A 20,387-nucleotide genomic window follows, 5' to 3' on the forward strand; every position below is an offset into this window, starting at 1 on the left:
GTACCACTCCATGGCCTTTTTACCGTAATGGCAAGATGCAAAATCCGGCCAAAACAGTACGGAACAACCGTGTTTCTTCAGGAAAGGCAGCAGACGTTTATTCAAACACTCTTTCACGTAAATTTCTTGGTTGACAGTCCCGGAAGCTATGAAAACGCTGCTTTTCAAGCCACAGGTACAGATGGCTTGCCAAACCAGATATTTCTTTGCGAACTTTGACAGTTTTATGTGCTTGAAAATATCTGCTCCCTTTCCCCTTCCTTTTGCCGTATAAAACTCCTGTCCCGGAAGCTGCTAACCTAACCTAACCATCGTCGTGTACAGCCTCCGGGATCGCGCTTTGGCAGTCGTATTTTGTTTATCATCGCGATTTGGAGTCACTACCTTCTTGTAAGTCGACAGTCCGGCTCGTTTTTTGGCTCGATGCACGGTTGTAGACGATACACCTTATTTGCGGCATCTCGGAGAGAGAGGTTAGGGTTTCGCTTGAAACTACCGGCAACTCTCTTTGTCGTTTCAGCGGCTTCCGGTTTTCGATTTCCCCCCGATCCAGACTTCCTGGCTGTCGACAAACGTTCCCCAAATACTTTAATTACATCTGTAACGGTTGATTTGGAAACTTTTAGCGATTTTGCCAGCTTTGCGTGCGAGTAGCTCGGATTTTCGCGATGCGCGAGCCAAATTTTGATACGCTGCTCTTCTTTCTTGGACGGCATTTTGACAACTGAAGAGTGAATTCCAAAATCAAAATAGGAGCAACATTCTACACACACACCCCTTCAAAATGAGGGGTGTTCAGGTTTTTTAAATGCAAAATTGAAAGAAATACGTCAAGTTTATATTGACCAAATTTTGACCGTATCACCCTTTATAGGTAAGTCTACAAATAATTACGAATCGATATGGACTTTTGAACGATACGTAGAGAGCTAGAGTTGAAATATGGGGGTCGCTTATATGGGGGCTATATACAATTATGAACTTGATATGGACCAATTTTTGTGTGATTGGGGATCGATTTATCTGAGGGCTATATATAACTATAGACCGATATACACCTCGTTAGGCATGGTTGTTAACGGCCATATACTAGTACAATGTACCAAATTTCCACTGACTCGGATGAAAGTTTTGGCATGGTTGTTAAATATCATATACTACCACCACGTACCAAATTTCAACCAGATCGGATTAATTTTGCTTCTCCAAAAGGCACCGGAGGTCAAATCTGGGGATCGGTTTATATGGGGGCTATATATAATTATGAACTGATATGAACCAATTCCAGCATGGTTGTTGGAGACCATATACTAACAACATGTACCAAATTTCAGCCGGATCGGATGAAATTTGCTTCTCTTAGAGGCTCCTAAGCCAAATCGTGGGATCGGTTTATATGGGGGCTATGTATAATTATTGACCGATGTGGACCAATTTTTGCATAATTGTTAGATACCACATTCTTACGCCATGTACCAAATTTCAGCCGGATCGGATGAAATTTGCTTCTCTTAGAGGCTCCGTAAGCCAAATCGTGGGATCGGTTTATATGGGGGCTATATATAATTATTGACCGATGTGGAGCAATTTTTGCATAATTGTTAGAGACCACATACTGACACCATGTACCAAATTTCAGCCGGATCGGATGAAATTTGCTTCTCTTAGAGGCTCCGCAAACCAAATCTGGTGATCGGTTTATATGGATTGGTTCAACCGAATCGGATGAATTTTGCTCTTCCAAGGGGCTCCGGAGGTCAAATCTGGGGATCAGTTTATATGGGGGCTATATATAATTATGGACCGATGTGAACCAAAGTTTGCATGGTTGTTGGAGACCATATACTAACACTATGTACCAAATTTCAGCCGGATCGGATGAAATTTGCTTCTCTTAGAGGCTCCGCAAGCCAAATCTGGGGATCGGTTTATATGGGGACTATATATAATTATGGACCAATGTGGACCAATTTTTGCATGATTGTTAGAGACCATATACTAACGCCATGTACCAAATTTCAGCCGGATCGGATGAAATTTGCTTCTCTTAGAGGCTCCTCAAGCCAAATCGGGGGATCGGTTTATATGGGGGCTATATATATAATTATGGACCGATGTGGACCAATTTTTGAATGGTTGTTAGAGACCATATATACTAACACCATGTACCAAATTTCAGCCGGATCGGATGAAATTTGCTTCTCTTAGAGGCTCCTCAAGCCAAATCGGGGGATCGGTTTATATGGGGGCTATATATATAATTATGGACCGATGTGGACCAATTTTTGAATGGTTGTTAGAGACCATATATACTAACACCATGTACCAAATTTCAGCTGGATCGGATGAAATTTGCTTCTCGTAGAGGGTCCGCAAGCCAAATTTGGGGGTCCGTTTATATGGGGGCTATACGTAAAAGTGGACCGATATGGCCCATTTGCAATAACATCCGACCTACATCAATAACAACTACTTGTGCCAAGTTTCAAGTCGATAGCTTGTGTCGTTCGCAAGCTAGCGTAATTTCAACAGAGGGACGGATGGACGGACATGCTCAGATCGACTCAGAATTTCACCACGACCCAGAATATATACACTTTATGGGGGCTTAGAGCAATATTTCGATGTGTTACAAACGGAATGACATACCCCCATCCTATGGTGGAGGGTATAAAAAACGAATTCAAAAATAAATTTTACAGTAGCTTGCGAGGCATTCTTCTTCGTTTTATTCTTCTCCTAGCGTTTCAATTTGATCGCACATAAGATTTTTGAAGAAGATAAAATAGCAACTTGCGATTGAAGGCGCCCCTGACAACTGAGTCATATTCTGCTTGAAATTCGTGGTATAAGAAAGCTGTCAGCGCAATGGATACTGCGTTTGTAACAAATATAATCGAGAGATCTTTTCGGAGTACTGAGGAATAATCAATTCACAGTGAGCATCCTCGGAAGATGTCGAAAACTGTAGTTCATTTCGACTTCCTGGAGAAGAGTAAAATTATTATAGGTCACTATTATGCCAAATACCGAGGTCGCTTCGATCTCGAAGTGAAGAAAAAAATTATTCCATTTGGTTCGCTTCCACGATTATATCGGATAGCTTCAGGCATATTCAAGATTCTAGTTTCCCTGGAATATGCAAGGATTTAACCAATTTTACTACTTCAGTAAGTCCAGTTTCCTCATATATTCCTCTTGCCGGGCGCCAATCATAGGTGAATATTGAAGCTATTTCGTTAAGAAATTTGACAACTGGATCATGTTCTATTTGAAATTCTTTCTATAAGAAAGTTGCCAGTACAATGGATGCTGCGTTTTCAGAGTACTGAGGAATAATCAAATCTATGGACTATTCAGAGCGAGCTTTCTCGAAACATGTCAAAGCCTGTAGTCCATTTCGACACCCTACAGAAGTGTAAAACTATCATAGGTCTCCATTACGTCAAATACTTGGGTCGCTTCGAAAACCTCGAAGTGGAGAAAAACGATCCTATTTGGTTCTCTTCCACGATGATATCAGATAGCCTGAGGCATATTCAAGATTCTAGCTTCCATGGAATATGCAAGGATGTAACCAATTTAACTAATTCATCCGCAGTGCGCCCATCACAGGTGAATATTGAAGCCATTTGATAAAGAAATTTGCAACAGTCGAAGACCTTTTTCGAATTGTAGAACACGGAGTGCAAGAATTTTAGGTCGACTGTATGACTTTATATACAATCGATATTTGGTTGAATATGATGTTATAATCTTCCAATATTTCTTTAATTGATGGCTTGATAGTCATCCATCATCTCTTTACTCTTGTCCTTCATTGAATTTGATTAAGGCTGTCAACTTGGTCGCACCTTTGGCGCTTGCACCAAAACTTTCTTGCTATTCGGATCTGCGTCGTCGGTGTAGAAATTTAGGAGAAAGCTGATCGAAAAGCTTTATCTGCTTGCAGACCAAAAATCAATCAGTATCAAATTTCAGAAAAATAGTTCCGTTAGAGAAGGCTGTACAACACGCAGAGATGGAATAACATATGATCACCTCAAACATGTTTCAAGAGCAATATGTTATTTTTTTATGGTGACCATGTAACGTGTTCGTCACTAATATGTTATTTTCTCGTCAAATATAACCTGGTTGCCGAAATCAGATACATGATTTCCGAGAAAATAACATGGTTGCGAATACCATGTCACATGGTCACTACCCAAAAATAACATTTTGCTCTTAAAACATGTTTGAGGTGATCATATTCCTTCTCCGGGTGAACACGATATCGAAACCGACAGAATGACTAACATCACTAATTGGTCTTAAAGTTTCATCTTCATATAAACAGAATAAGGAAATTTGTACTATAGTAGCGGGTATGACAATAAGTGCAATGTATTTGTTCCAACTATACCGTAGGGAGCCACTGTGGTGCAATGGTTAGCATGCCCGCCTTGCATACACATGGTCGTGGGTTCGATTCCTGCTTCGACCGAACACCAAAAAGTTTTTCAGCGGTTTTTCAGAGGGTTTCAAAACTTTCAACCACATTGTGGTTTCACGGCAATGTGGAACGCCGTTCGGACTCGGCTATAAAAAGGAGGTCCCTTGTCATTGAACTTAACATGGAATCGGGCATCACTCAGTGATAAGTTCACCAATGTTGTATCACAATGGACTGAATAGTCTAAGTGAGCCTGATACATCGGGCTGCCACCTAACCTAACCTAACCTAACTATACCGTTTACATTTTATGAGTTTTAGATACTCGTACTGTAGACGTATCCCTATCTTCGACGAGGTTGTAAAAATGGATTAATTTTAGTACGGATAATTTCCTTTACTCTGCATGAACTAGCGCCAGCATAAATATTCCTAATTCTTTACCCTTTGGTATTCTCTGTTTTCTTGCAATCCCAATTAAATGACAAATTAAAAGAAGGCAAAGAACATTGACTGTTATGCCACAAACCTAAAACGAAAACAACGTGAAACCAAAACCAACACAACAGGCGGTCACTATTCCTTGAATTCACGAACACGCACACACCTCCAGAGGGGCTAAATAAAAATCCTATTCCTATTGAATAGCTCACAAATCTAGATTTGTGTTGTCGTCTATTTTGCCAATTATTAAGAAAAGGAAACATAAATTTCTACGAGGCAAATGTTATTACAATGTACGAAAGGATTTTAGGAATGCCATCTGCCTCTTTCTCCTAGTTGTTTCGTTCATCGACTGCTGTTAATTCCTTACAAGTCAAGACAATGAGCACGTGCATCATTAGTTTAAGATTTCTTGAACATGTTTATGTTTTGTTTTTCATAAAAATGAAAAAAATGTTATGGAAATGGCGTATGCTGATCTTGATGATTTGATTCCTGAAATATGCGTACACTTACGTATAAGTATATAACTAGAAGGAGCAAATTTGCAATATTTTTATATGAAATATGGAGATGTTTTTTTTTTTTTTGAGAAATCAGAAAATGGTTAAAAGGAGTAGAGAACCCTGATATTAAAATAAGAACCAGTGCGTGAACCTAACGAACCCGATTTGCTTCAAATCGTCGGGACATAACCCTGATCTGACCCGGGATGAATGATGGAATAACATATGGTTGGATGGGAGCCACCGTGGTGCAATGGTTAGCATGCCCGCCTTGCATACACAAGGTCGTGGGTTCGATTCCTGCTACGACCGAACACCAAAAAGTTTTTCAGCGGTGGATTATCCCACCTCAGTAATGCAAGTGACATTTCTGACGTTTTCATAGCTTCTCTAAGTGGTTTCACTGAAATGTGGAACGCCGTTCGGACTCGGCTATAAACAGGAAGTCCCTTGTCATTGAGCTTAACATGGAATCGGGCAGCAATCAGTGATAAGAGAGAAGTTCACCAATGTGGTATCACAATGGACTGAATAGTCTAAGTTAGCCCGTCAAGAAGCACATGACGTTAGGGAGGTCCTGCTTAGTGAGCTAAGATCCTGCAAAACCCTTGTAAAACTTTTATTACTTTGGAAACTGACATTGTCTGATTTTTTTGACATTAGCAGGAGAACGTGCTGGTCTAAAGATATAACTTTGGGCTAAGTAGGCATTTTAAAAGTGGAATCAGAACTCGAAATATAAAAAGCCTGTGTATAAAATTGTAAAGATTGTGCGGCGAACATGTTACATCTTGACCACATTCATGATCTTCCTGTGAATATAGTGGTAATAAACGTGACATTATAGTTATCTAAAATATTATGATCTCCAAGAAAATAATTTGATTCGAATTAAGAGAATATGATCATCAACTAAAATACTGTGGTCTTCGACAACAATGTAATTTTCCCAGTTAAAAATAATTATGATATTTGAGAAAATAGTTCTTATACCCTCAACCGTGGAATGGGGAGGTACACTAGCTTGGGCATTCCGGTTGTAACACATCGAAATATTGGTCTCACATCCCATAATGTATATGATATATTCTCGATCGTTGTGAACTTCTGGTGAGATCTATCAGTGTCTGTCCTACTGTTAAAGTCACGCTAACTTCCGAACGAAACAAGCTATCAACTTGAAGATTTTATTATAAAGTGGATCGAGCTAACGTTAGGTTAGTTTAGGTATAGTGGTAGACCGTTATTTTCAGGCTAATATAGACAATTCCGTCCATTGTGATATCAAAGTGGTGAACTTCTCTCTTATCACTGCGTGCTGCGTTTCACATTGCCATGAAACCACTTAGAGAAGCTTTGAAACACTCGAAACTGGGGTTGAGCCCAACCATTGCACCACAGTGGCTCCCAGATAACGTTACTTCATAGGAACATAAAGGTTGAACTGGCAAACTTCATAAGGAATGCTAAACCAACAAGGGGGTTGTCACCCTTGCTATGGCTATCGATAGTAAACGAGGTTCTGATTGGGCTGAGCAGCAAAGGCATCAAGGTAATGGCGTACGCCGATTACATTGTAATATTGACATCGGGAAGATTCTTGCATACGGTCTCCGATGAGTTGAATGAGACCTCACATTATCTTTCAGACTGGATCACAGGATGTGGATTGGGTGTGAACCCTGGAAAAACAGAACATATACTTTTCACTAGTAGAAGAAAGATCATTGCATACAAAGATCCAGAATTTGCAGGGACGAAGTTGAGTCTCTCGACATCAGCAAGATACTTGGGAGTTATCATGGACTCTAAACTGAACTGGATGGTAAATACCGCATAAAGAATGACTATGCGGTTTTGGTTCCTTGTCAAAAATTAATCGGCAAACAATGGGAAATGTAACCTCCCCTTCTCCACACTGCGGTTATAAGACCTGTGGCTACATATGGCTACCACGTTTGGTGGACAATCGTAAATCAGATATCGGAAATAAATAGGATAAATAGAGTCTCACTTAACTATATGACAAGCACTATAAGGACCAAAGCTCATAAAGAAAACAGCAGTGCAGATACTCGTGAGATTTGAACGCTTAGACACACTGGTAAACACCGTTTACAGGTATACGGAACTTCTTGCGGAGCGTTATAGAGAGGCGGACTATATGGCAACTGAGCATGTTTTGTCACAAAAAACCGTATTACCAAGTATGCAAGAGTGGAAGGAAAGGAGGATATCTTTCGGAACTCTGAATATGTATACATATGGATCTAATAAGGTCGAAGAAACTGGTACCGGCATTTATTTCAGTGAACTAGGAATACGTTTGATAGCGATTGCATTATCTTTCAGGCAGAAATTTCTGCAATCACAGAACTCGCTGTTGATGAGGTCGTTATTCAGAAGGATTAGCAGCATCTTCATCGACAGTCAAAAAAATATATAGGCCTTGGGCAAAGCAGACATAAGCTCTAAGATAGTCAGACGCTGTCATAATGCAACTCTGTGTTGGGTACGTGGGCACTATGGAATAATGAAAAATAAAGAAGCAGATGTACTGGAGGGCGGTCGTGGAACAAACAATGTCGTTTTTCTTCCGCTGTCTTCATAACTTTATAGGATTCATGTCAAATATGATGAACTATGAAGGGGACGTTGGGTCTCTTCGAAAAGTTGCGAACAATCTAAATTAATATGAGACCAAAAGAAACGTAAGAAATGGCGATGAACAGACAAGAGTTGAGGTCTTTAATTTAACTCTGTGCTGGGTACGTAGGCACTATGGAATAATGAAAAATAAAGAAGCAGATGTACTGGAGGGCGCTCGTGGAACAAACAATGTCGTTTTTCTTCCGCTGTCTTCACAACTTTATAGGATTCATGTCAAATATGATGAATTATGAAGGGGACGCTGGGTCTCTTCGAAAAGTTGCGAGCAATATAAATTAATGTGAGACCAAAAGAACCGTAAGAAGTGGCGATGAACAGACAGGAGTCTTTAGGATATAATAGATATAACACACTTGGGAAACATGTGGTTAGAGTAGGCCTTAAAGATTTGCAGATGTTATCTGGGCCCGGAAGTTACGAAAGACTCATACCACTTTCTCTGCCAGTGTCCATCATTATCCTTTAGAATAAACAAAATACTGGGCTCCTTTTTCTTTCAGGCTCTCACCGAAGTACCTCTTAATTTGACTATATAAATAATAAATTTTACAATATTTTCTAATATTTTATGTTGATCAAATTTTCTATGGATAATTTTCACAAAGTTTTCTCTAGAAATAAAATTTTGACAAAATTTTCTACAGAAATAAAATTTTGACAAAATTTTCAATAGAAATAATAAATTTCACAATATTTACTATAGAAATAAAATTTTGACAAAATTTTGACAAACTTTTCTATAGAAACAAAATTTGACAAAATTTTCTATAGAAATAAAATTTCGACATTTTCTATAGAAATAAAATGTTAACAAAATTTTCTACAGAAATAAAAAAAATTTGATAGAAATACAATTTTAACAAAATTTTTGGTTAGAGTAGGCCTTAAAGATTTGCAGATGTTATCTGGACCCGGAAGTTACGAAAGACTCACACCACTTTCTCTGCCAGTGTCCATCATTATCCATTAGAAGCAACAAAATACTGGGCTCCTTTTTCTTTCAGGCTCTCACCGGTAACAGGTACTTGTTAATTTGACAAAAGTTTTTATAGAAATAAACTGTTAACAAAATTTTCTACAGAAATAAAATTTTAATAAAATTGTCTATAGAAATAAAATTTTAAAAAAGTTTCTATAGAAAAAAAATTTTGGTAAATTTTTCTATAGAAATAAAATTTTGACAAAATTTTCTACATAAAATAAAATTGTGACAAAATTTTCTATAGAAACAATAAATTTTACAATATTTTCTATAGAAATAAAATGTTGATCAAATTTTCTATAGATATAAACTTTTGACAAAGTTTTCTATAGAAATAATTTTGCCAAAATTTTCTACAGAAATAAAATTTTGAAAAATTTTTCTACAGAAATAAAATTTTGACAAAATTTTCTGTAGAAATAAAAATTTGATCAAATTTTCTATAGAAATAAAACTTTGACAAAGTTTTCTATATAAATAAAATTTTGACAAAATTTTCTACAGAAATAAAATTTTGACAAACTTTCTATAAAAGCAAAATTTGACAAAATTTTCTATAGAAATAAAATTTCGACAAAATTTTCTATAGAAATGAAATGTTAACAAAATTTTCTACAGAAATAAAATTTTAACAAAATTTTCTATAGAAATACAATTTTAACAAAATTTTCTATAGAAATAAAATTTTGACAAAATTTTCTATAGAAATAAAATTTTGACAAAATTTTCTATAGAAATAAAATTTTGACAACATTTTCTATAGAAATAGAATTTTGACAAAATTTTCTATTGAAATAAAATTTTGATCTGCGGGAGTGTAGCTTAAGGAACATATTCGCCTTCATCAGGGCCTCCTGATGGATGCTATAAGCAACTTTAAGGAAAAGGGATACATGAAAGTTCTTCAGTAACATTAAGGGAGACCCCCTCAGGAAGAAAAATAAGTTTAGAAAATTACCTTGAGTAATCACAAAAGTGGTCTAAGTGGACATCAATTCGATCCAAGAATTGTTGTAATCCTCTAAAACCTAATCTAACCTAACCATCCACTTGAATCTTGACACAAGTAGTTGCTATCGATGTAAGTCGGATGTTATTGCAAATGTTTCATCCGATCCGATTAAAATTGGATACGTGGTGTCAGTACTCGAACGCAAGTGTACGTTGTGGATAAGCGATATTGGCTGTAAATTCTCAACCGAACTGAAATTGCATTTCAAGAGGTAGAATTCGGAGTTGGGAACTTTTCATTTTCGTTTCGACATAAATAATAAACTTTCAGCTTATTATTTATGTCGAACCTTCATTGTAATCCCATTAATTAAAATCAATTTTCATTATGATCTTCGGTATACAGTCTTCCACAAATTCACCCACAAATCAAAGTTTTGTTTTTGTCGTTCGATCTCTTCAGATTTAATTTCTCTCTTTTAAAATTTCCAAAATCTTTGATTTATTGATGTTTACATGGGACATTTGGGAATAAATGCGGGTAGTGTAGCAAAGAGTGGGGTCGGGGTGGACCTTTTTATGGGAATTTGTCAACTCTTGACTGAAAATGAATGAAAAGGGTTCCTGTTTCATTTTTGTTGTTGCTGCAACAAAGGCCATTCTCAAAAAATCAAACGTTGTACCAACGTCATCCCAAGAACCCTACTCCAACCACTAGGTCTTTGTTTTCTTCCATGGTTTAATTAAAACATTGAAATGCGTTTTATGAAATCCGTCCCCTCTCGTCCCGTTTCTCTTAAGTGACTTATTTATGGCCTTTTAAGCACATTATTTTCTGATAAAAGCAATTAAGGGCTACATCAAATGTAATGCAGGCGGCATGCAATCAATTGGTATGGTGATGATGGTTCCTCATTCCTGCTATTGGCCTGGCATGTAGGCCTGAAACTTGAAGGATAACAAACAAACAAGCAAACAAACCGCATATCAAGTTTCTTAGAGTGATGACTTCTTTTTGGATTTGTTGTTTTCTCTTTTCAGTTATCTTGAGAAGTAAATAAAGTCACCTACGCTTATCAACAGACCAACTACGCATTGTGATGGATGGCAGGTGCGAAAACATATGTTTTCACTTCTTATCTTTCTTCTATTGGCAAGGACAGCAGGAGCTAAGTGTGATGTAGACGTAGAACGGGATGTTTGCTATGGTCGACACACAAGAATGTGACATATGGTGATGAGTATCCGGACCCTATACGTTTCCTTATTTTTGTGTCGGGACTATGCCAGTTTGTTTGCATAGTCAGCATAACACCCGCTGAGCTACTAGATTTTCTTTGTAACCTGCATCTCATAGACGCATGTAATGATGTTTAGTTGAGGTGGTAAATTGGCCGACGGTTGTTTTTTTTTTGCTTGTGGAAATATTTTTGAGTTTTTTTATCGTCGATTTTACATTGACGATATGCACTCGAAACCAATAAAATGGAGTTGAGTTTGGATGGACTTGGCGTTCGAAAACTCTTCATCGCAGCGGTTTACTTGCAAATATTTTGAATTTCAGGTGGTTTTGTTGCCACATACCCTCCCAAGCAGATCGGTTCAAATGGCGCACTACCTGAAATTAATTTGAAAGTTAATTTCAGAGACTAATTTTCACCAGATTCTGGATTTGTAGAACAATTTTTGTTTGTGTTATGATTTGAAACCTCTATCTATCTATTTTCACCCGCTTTATTCGAATGAGCACGAGAAGTTAAATCGGGAAATCTTGCTTCTAGTGTCGTGCAATTTTGATGTTCCTTTTATCCCCATAAAAATGATTATATTAAACCAAACATAAGTTGACATATCTCTTTATGGTTCTTCTTCTAGATTTACAATTTTAGGACAATCGCATAAAATCGCATTGAGGTATCTAAATATTCGCATTGAGGTATCTAAATATTCAAGAATACAAAACGAAGATAGTTATAAATTGTGGCTTTGGACTTAAATTACCTCTAGATTTCGGATTTCAAACAAATCAGGGAAATATTGTGGTGTCTAGAAGCCCAAGAAGTCAAATCGGGGAATCTGTTTATGGGGGACCAAAACATGGTCCGAAATGCACCATATTCCGTACACCTATGTTGGTATTTAAAATATTTAAAATACCCAGCAAAAAAAGCGTCGCCAAAAAATTAATGAAAATGTTCTTTTTGGATCCGAAAGTGGTGCAAAATTGACGCAGAAGCGATGAATTTAACATGGGCTTGTCATAGGACAGAAGTCCTCAGTTTCAACAGCCCGTGCACTAAATTTGCATCACTTCATTAGGTGTGATCCAAATTCAATGTTTTGGATGTAAATTAAAAAATTCTGCGATATTTTGTCAAATAAATAATTTTTATAATTTCTTATAATTTTTAATGGATTCTAACGTTTGACCTCAAATATTTTCAAAAACTCACAATTTTTTTAGATTTGATTTAGCATTTTTTTCGACAAAATTTAAATAATTTGTTTAATTTTATAAATTCTTAAACTGTTTTTAACCAATTTAAAATAAAAAAAGTTAAAATAACCCATTAAAAATATGAAAAAAGCATGTTATAAAAAATTGAATGAAAAGAACTTCCTGTGTAGTTAAAATAAAGAACATCATTGGGAGTACATCTTCTGTAAGTGCTTTTAAAGTTGTGCCTTAGGAAGAACTTCCAATTTTTTTTTGCTGGGTAGATGTAAAAATTGGGGTTTCTTGATTTATATTCTAGATTTTTAGATTTTTCAAAAATTTTCTCTTTAACTAAGAGGTACCTAACAAATTTTCTATACAAATAAAAGTTTCACAATTTGTCCATATAAAAAAAATTGACAACATTTTCTGCAGAATTTTATTTTTTTATTTTATTTGACAAAATTTTCTATAAAAATAATAAATTATACAATATTTTCTATAGAAATAAAATTTTGACAAAATTTACTATAGAAATAAATTTTTAACAAAATGTTCTATAACAATAAAATGTTTAGCAAATGTTCCATAGCAATAAAATTTTTGCCAAATTTTCTATAGAAATAAAATGTTTACCAAATTTTCTATAGAAATAACAACATATTCTACAGAAATAAAATTTTGACAAAACTTTCTATAAAAATAAAATTTTGACAAAATTTTCTATAGAAATAAAATTTTTACAAAATTTTCTATAGAAATAAAATTTTAACAAAATTTTCTATACAAACAAAATTTTGACAAAATTTTCTACAGAAATAAAATTTTGACAAAATTTTCTATAGAAATAAAATTTTAACAAAATTTTCTCTAGAAATAAAATTTTGATAAAATTTTCTACAGAAATAAAATTTTGACAAACTTTTCTACAGAAATAAAATTTTAACAAAATTTTCTATAGAAATAAAATGTTGACAATATTTTCTAGAGAAATAAGATTTTGACAAAATTTTCTATAGAAATAAAATGTTAACAAAATGTTCTATAGAAATAAAATTTTAACAAAATAAAATAAAATTTTAAAAAGTTTCTATAGAAATAAAATATTGGCAATTTTTTCTAGAGATATAAAATTTTGGCAAATTTTCCTATAGAAATAAAATTTTAACAACATTTTCTATAGAAATAACATTTTGACAAAATTTTCTATAGAAATAATAAATTTTACAATATTTTCTATAAAAATAAAATGTTGATCAAATTTTCTATAGAAATAAAATTTTGACAACATTTTCTACAGAAATAAAATTTTGAAAAACTTTTCTTCAGAAATAAAATTTAAACAAAAATTTCTATAGAAATAAAATTTTAACAAAATTTTCTATAGAAATAAAATTTTGACAAAATTTTCTATAGAAATAAAATTTTAACTGAAATTTTCTATAGAAATAAAATTTTGACAAAATTTTCTATAGAAACAATAAATTTTACAATATTTTCTATAGATATAAAATGTTGATCAAATTTTATATAGAAATAAAATTTTGACAAAATTTTCTAAAGAAATAAAATTTTGACAAACTTTTCTATAGAAATAAAATTTTAACAAAATTTTCTATAGAAATAAAATTTTAACAAAATGTTCTATAGAAATAAAATTTTGACAAACTTTTTTATAGAAATAAAATTTTGACAAAATTTTCTATAGAAATAAAATTATGTACAAAATTGTCTAAACACCCTCAAAAAAATCGCTTCTGAAACATATACCCCAAACACATTTTGCTTCAAGCATATATATTTTCAGGAACATATTATATTTCACCTTAGGACATGCACTGTTAGTAAAAAATTTTAATGAAATTTTCTTTGTGTGGATGTATTTTTAAGGCGCCAATTGGTTACTTCCGTTATTTCACTTGCAGCATACTCTCTTTCTAATCACATATATGTTTATAGGCTATTTCCAAATTAATATATATATTTACAGCTAAGCATATTATATTTGTAAACATTTTATGTCCCAAACATAATATGTTCTAATATATTAACATATATGTCCCAAACATGTTATGCTAGTTTATGAACATTATATGCCTGCACTTGTGTTAAAAAATTTGAGTTCTAAGCATATAATTTTTACACCCAAACATATGAAAAACAGTATTTTTCGTCCGTGTAGAAATAAAATTTTGATAAAATTTTCATTTTATAAACTGTTTGGTAAAATTTTCTCTAATTTTTTCTAGATTATTCTTGGCTCGAGTGGCAACCTCGTACCGTATTAAAAAACGCTTTAAACAATTCGAAAAGCCGAATTTTAATTTAAGAGGGATTGTGTTGTAGTTCTTTTTATACTAAAAGTACATAAAGAAGTCGTGACATTAAAAGTAGATTTTTTACAAATGACAAAAGTCAAGTATTTCAAATTTTTAAAACCTGAAAAAGTTACTTTTGCCTGCCTGTTTTATTTCCGAGAAATAAGTAACCATGAAGATTCATACCATATCCTCTACTGATTCCATTATTTTCCCCATTTCTATTCTCTCCTTACTAGGACATTTTTAACCTTCAATGCACATAAGTCCTCGAAATCTAATACCTCTGTAGGAGTCCATTTTATAAGTTTTTTTTTGTTTTTGTTTTTTTTTTAATTATATTATTCTATCTATTATTTTACAAGACTTTTATAATTTCCCTTCATTGCATTCATTCTCAAACTTATTTTCTTACCCAACATGTTGTATGTTGTAACATAATTATGTTCGATTCGTTTTTGGGGTGTTCGTTCAAACCTTACTTTAGATAGAAATGCAGCTGATAAAGACCAAAGATAATAAAAGAGGAAGATGTGAGATTGGCTACTGAGCACATCAAACCATTTACCACATTAGTTTAATACTCGAACCAAACGCGTATACGACAGGTATTGACATAGCATTAAAATGCACATAAAAAGAAACTAAGAGCACGAAATAAATTTCCATAAAGGGGAAAAAGTAATTTTTTTTGTTATTGCCTAAAATTTATCATTGCTTCATTAAGAAAATTAAATTTTTCATTTAAAAAATAAAAACTAAAAACAACTAAAAGGTTACAAACATGTATTAAACTAATCTGGTAAATGCAACATTTGGTATGACGCAAGCCAATCTCCCATCTTCCTCTTTTATTATCTTTGATAAAGACTATCATGAACTCTTTGTCACACCAGCGCGTAAGTAATGTTAAGAACAATGAAACATGAATAATTTTTAGGTCAATATAATTAAAATTAAACTTAATCCACATTTGGGACAACACAATGTTGTTGGATGATAAAGGCAACACCGACGACAAACAATGATGGCAATGACTGCTGGGTGACTCTCGTAAATACCACCCAAACAAAATATAAAATATTGTCTAGTGCATGATGTTGCGTATTGGCCATTAAATTTGTAATTAACCCCATAATGGAAGAACTCAATGGACAGTGGTGTGGAAATGCTGCAAATTGAATTTATTAATTGTAGATTATAGATAATAGCAGCGTCATGAACCGAATCGGAAGCGAATGGAAAACAGCGTCAACTGAAATCAAATATGGCGATTGGTTTGTGTTTGAACTATATCTCAAATAAAGGTGACCCGATAAAAAAAAAACATGGATCCGAAGACTTTGTATTTCCCTTTAGGAATTTGGTATTGACTCCGAGCTAAAGATTTTGGCCCATACCCGCCTAAACGCCGTGCTGAGTTCTGCTGCAATGTCATTGGTCTGCGGCTGAAATGTTTGTCTGCCCAGGAATTCAATACTGACTTCAGGAAATTTCCCCGATAATATTCGGCATTTATTTTGACCGATCAAGGAGCAACCATCATCCGTTAATGTGGTATCACAATGGACTGAATAGTCTAAGTGAACCTGAATCTTAATCGGGCTGCCACTTTAACCTAACCTAACCTAACCTAACCTAACCTTACCTAACCTAACCTAACCATCATCCGTTAAGGCGGTCCACACCATTTCCATCGGCGTCGCTTGAGTTCTGTTGGCCATGCGCATGTAGCGTTTTCGTCCACTTTTTGGAGTCGATGTACCATAACACTGCCAGTATTACCGTCATGCGAGAAATGGTACGTAAACCAAAAGATTTATTCACATTTGAATGCTGGAGTTCTCTAAATATAACCACTTGTGGATTTCCAGCAAAAAATAAAGCAAACACACGATCGCTCTTATATTCCATCACGACTATAATTTTTTATACCCTCCATCATAGGATGGGGGTATATTAACTTTGTCATTCCGTTTGTAACACATCGAAATATTGCTCTAAGACCCCATAAAGTATATATATTCTGGGTCGTGGTGAAATTCTGAGTCGATCTAAGCATGTCCGTCCGTCCGTCTGTTGAAATCACGCTAACTTCTGATCGAAACAAGCTATCGACTTGAAACTTGGCACAAGTAGTTGTTATCGATGTAGGTCGGACGGTATTGAAAATGGGCCATATCGGTCCACTTTTACGTATAGCCCCCATATAAAGGGACCCTCAGATTTGGCTTGTGGAGCCTCTAACAGAAGCATATTTCATCCGATCCGGCTGAAATTTGGTACATGGTGTTGGTATATGGTTTCTAACAACCATGCAAAAATTGGTCCACATCGGTCCATAATTATATATAGACCCCATATAAACCGATCTGCAGATTTGGCTTGCGAAGCCTCAAAGAGGAGCAAATTGCATCCGATCCGGCTGAAATTTGGTACATGGTATTGGTATATGGTCTCTAACAACCGTGCAAAAATTGGTCCACATCGGTCCTTAATTATATATGGCGCCCATATAAACCGATCCCCAAATTTGTGTTGCGGAGCCTCAAAGAGAAGCAAATTTCATCCGATCCGGTAGTAATTTTGAACATGGTGTTAGTATATGATCTTTAACAACCGTGCCAGAATTGGTCCATATCGGTTCATAATTATATATAGCCCCCATATAAAACATTCTCCAGTTTTGACCTCCGGAGCCTCTTGGAGGAGCACAATTCATCCAATCCGGTTCAAATTAGGCACGTGGTGTTAGTATATGGTCGCTAACAACCATACCAAAATTGGTCCAATCATTTTGTTTTGTTAAAATTTTATTTCTGTAGAAAATTTTGTCAAAATTTTGTCTACTTTGTCAAACTGAATTATATACGTATTGGATCGATCTTTTTTGATTTAATATATACCACGTATGGACTTACATACAATTTAGAAGATGGTGTTAGGAGGTTTTAAGATACCTTGCCATCGGCAAGCGTTACCGCAACTTAAATAATTCGATTGTGGATGGCAGTGTTTAGATGAAGTTTCTACGCAATCCATGATGAAGGGTACATAAGCTTCGGCCTGGCCGAACTTACGGCCGTATATACTTGTTTTTATTGAATGCAATAGATCATAATATTTTTGTAAGCTTGTAAACAATAAAACGAATTGTCACTGGATATTTTTTCCCAAAATTAATATGACTTACCGAAATGCAAACCACAGTGCCTTCTGTAAATGTGTCACAATGTTATCACCAACACATACCGCAGACAGACACAAGAACCATCCATCCATTGTAATTCATATGATAATTCCTTGGAGCACGTTTTCATTATCATCATCACGCTGACCATACTGGTGTACACATTTGGGCCATGACCACCACCACGAGTTAACATTGCCATCATAACCTTACCCACCATTATAAAAAATGACTATGAAGTCCAGGACTTTTCTTCTACAGAGACATTTTTCTACTATGGCTTTCAATTACAAATGGACAATGGCGGTCAACATGACCCAAAGTGCTTTCGTTATTTATGTCCATTGTTCAAGAACTCTGTTCGTTTTATTACTCATTCCGAGTGAAGAAAAATAATATTTTTAGGACAATGGCAGAGGGAACAACATTGGACAAATTGTGGTGGAATGAATGTCACCCATATTTCCATGAAAATTACACACCTTCATTTTTTTTTTCTTTAGACCATAAAGTATGATTCGGATGGAGTTGTAAGGTGCGGCAGAGGTTTCAGTTTTTATTGTTTTATTCAAATACTCAATGTCACAGACATGGAAATATGAAAATTATTTTATCATTGCGAATTATGCTCTTTTATTATACACCTTGTGTATTAATAGCTTTTTGGCATAAACTCAGGTAGATAATTATGATTTTTATTTAAAAAAATATTTATAAGCCCCTTTGAAAATAAAAGCAAGTATATACAGTAGTAAGTCAGGCCGGGCCGAATCTTAAATACCCACCACCATGAATCAAATATAATAGTTTCCTTTGAAAACTCTTCGTCGGTGCGGGTATCTTGATAATATATGTAGGATTTAAGGGGGTTTGATGACAGATAACAGGTTGGCTGATAAGTCCCCGGTCTGACACATAGATGGCGTCGCTAGTATTAAATGCATATTATTTTTATATAGTACCAACCTTCAAATGATTTGTGTCAAAATTTGACGTCTGTAAGTCAATTAGTTTGTGAGATAGAGCGTCTTTTGTGAAGCAACTTTTGTTATTGTGAAAAAATGGAAAAAAGGAATTTCGTGTTTTGATAAAATACTGTTTTCTGAAGGGGAAAAATACGGTGGAAGCAAAAACTTGGCTTGATAATAAGTTTCCGGACTCTGTCCCAGGGAAATCAACAATAATTGATTGATATGCAAAACTCAAGCGTGGTGAAATGAGCACGGAGGACGGTGAACGCAGTGGACGCCCGAAAGAGGTAGTTACCGAAGAAAACATCAAAAAAATCCACAAAATGATTTTGAATGACCGTAAAATGAAGTTGATCGAGATAGCAGAGGCCCTAACGATATCAATGGAACGTGTTGGTCATATCATTCATCAATATTTGGATATGCGGAAGCTCTGTGCAAAATGGGTGTCGCGCGAGCTCACATTTTTCCGTCGATATGTGACAATGGATGAAACATGGCTCCATCACTACACTCCTGAGTCCAATCGACAGTCGGCTGAGTGGACAGCGACCGGTGAACCGTCTCCGAAGCGTGGAAAGACTTAAAAGTCCGCTGGCAAAGTAATGGCCTCTGTTTTTTGGGATGCGCATGGAATAATTTTTATCGATTATCTTGAGAAGGGAAAAACCATCAACAGTGACTATTATATGGCGTTATTGGAGCGTTTGAAGGTCGAAATCGCGGCAAAACGGTCCCATATGAAGAAGAAACAAGTATATAAAGCAGTAAATTCGGCCGGGCCGAATTTTAAATACCCACCACATCAATCAAATATGATAGTTTACTTTGAAAACTCTTCGTCGTAGTGGGTTACTTGATAATATATAGAATTGTAGGGGATTTGATGAGAAATCTTCTCCCAAGGCAGTCAGCTCCCGAAGACAAACTTTAAAGATTCTATCTATGAAGACCAGATAAGATTCTAGATTTATGAGAACCAATTTTGTTTGAGTTTTAGAGAAATTATAAACATATCGTGATTTGAAATCTTAAATCTGTAGATTTTTTCTGCCATTATTTAAATAAATACGATGAGTAAAATCTGGAAATTTTACTTTCAGTTTGAAGCAATTTTCAAGATCAGTGCGCCTGCTATATTAGAGAATTTTAGAGTTGAATAAACGAAAATACTTTATAAGAAAAGGAAATTTCGTTTGTCTAAATTTTATTATAGATTTCCAATTTCAGCCAAATTGGGTAAAAACTACGGATTCTAGAAGCCCAAGAAATAAAGCCGGGAGATCGGTGTATATGGGGGATATACCAAAACATGGACCGATAGGTACCATTTGCTGCTCACATATTTGTGATCTTAAAATACCTCCAGAATTTCAAACAAATCGGCTAGAAAACATAGTCTCTAGACGCCCAAGAAGTAAAAATCGAGAGATCAGTCTATATGGGGGTTATACCAAAAAATGGACCGATATACCTCAATGTC

This window comes from Haematobia irritans, chromosome 3 (assembly GCF_050003625.1).
Source record: "Haematobia irritans isolate KBUSLIRL chromosome 3, ASM5000362v1, whole genome shotgun sequence".
Classification (NCBI taxonomy): domain Eukaryota; kingdom Metazoa; phylum Arthropoda; class Insecta; order Diptera; family Muscidae; genus Haematobia; species Haematobia irritans.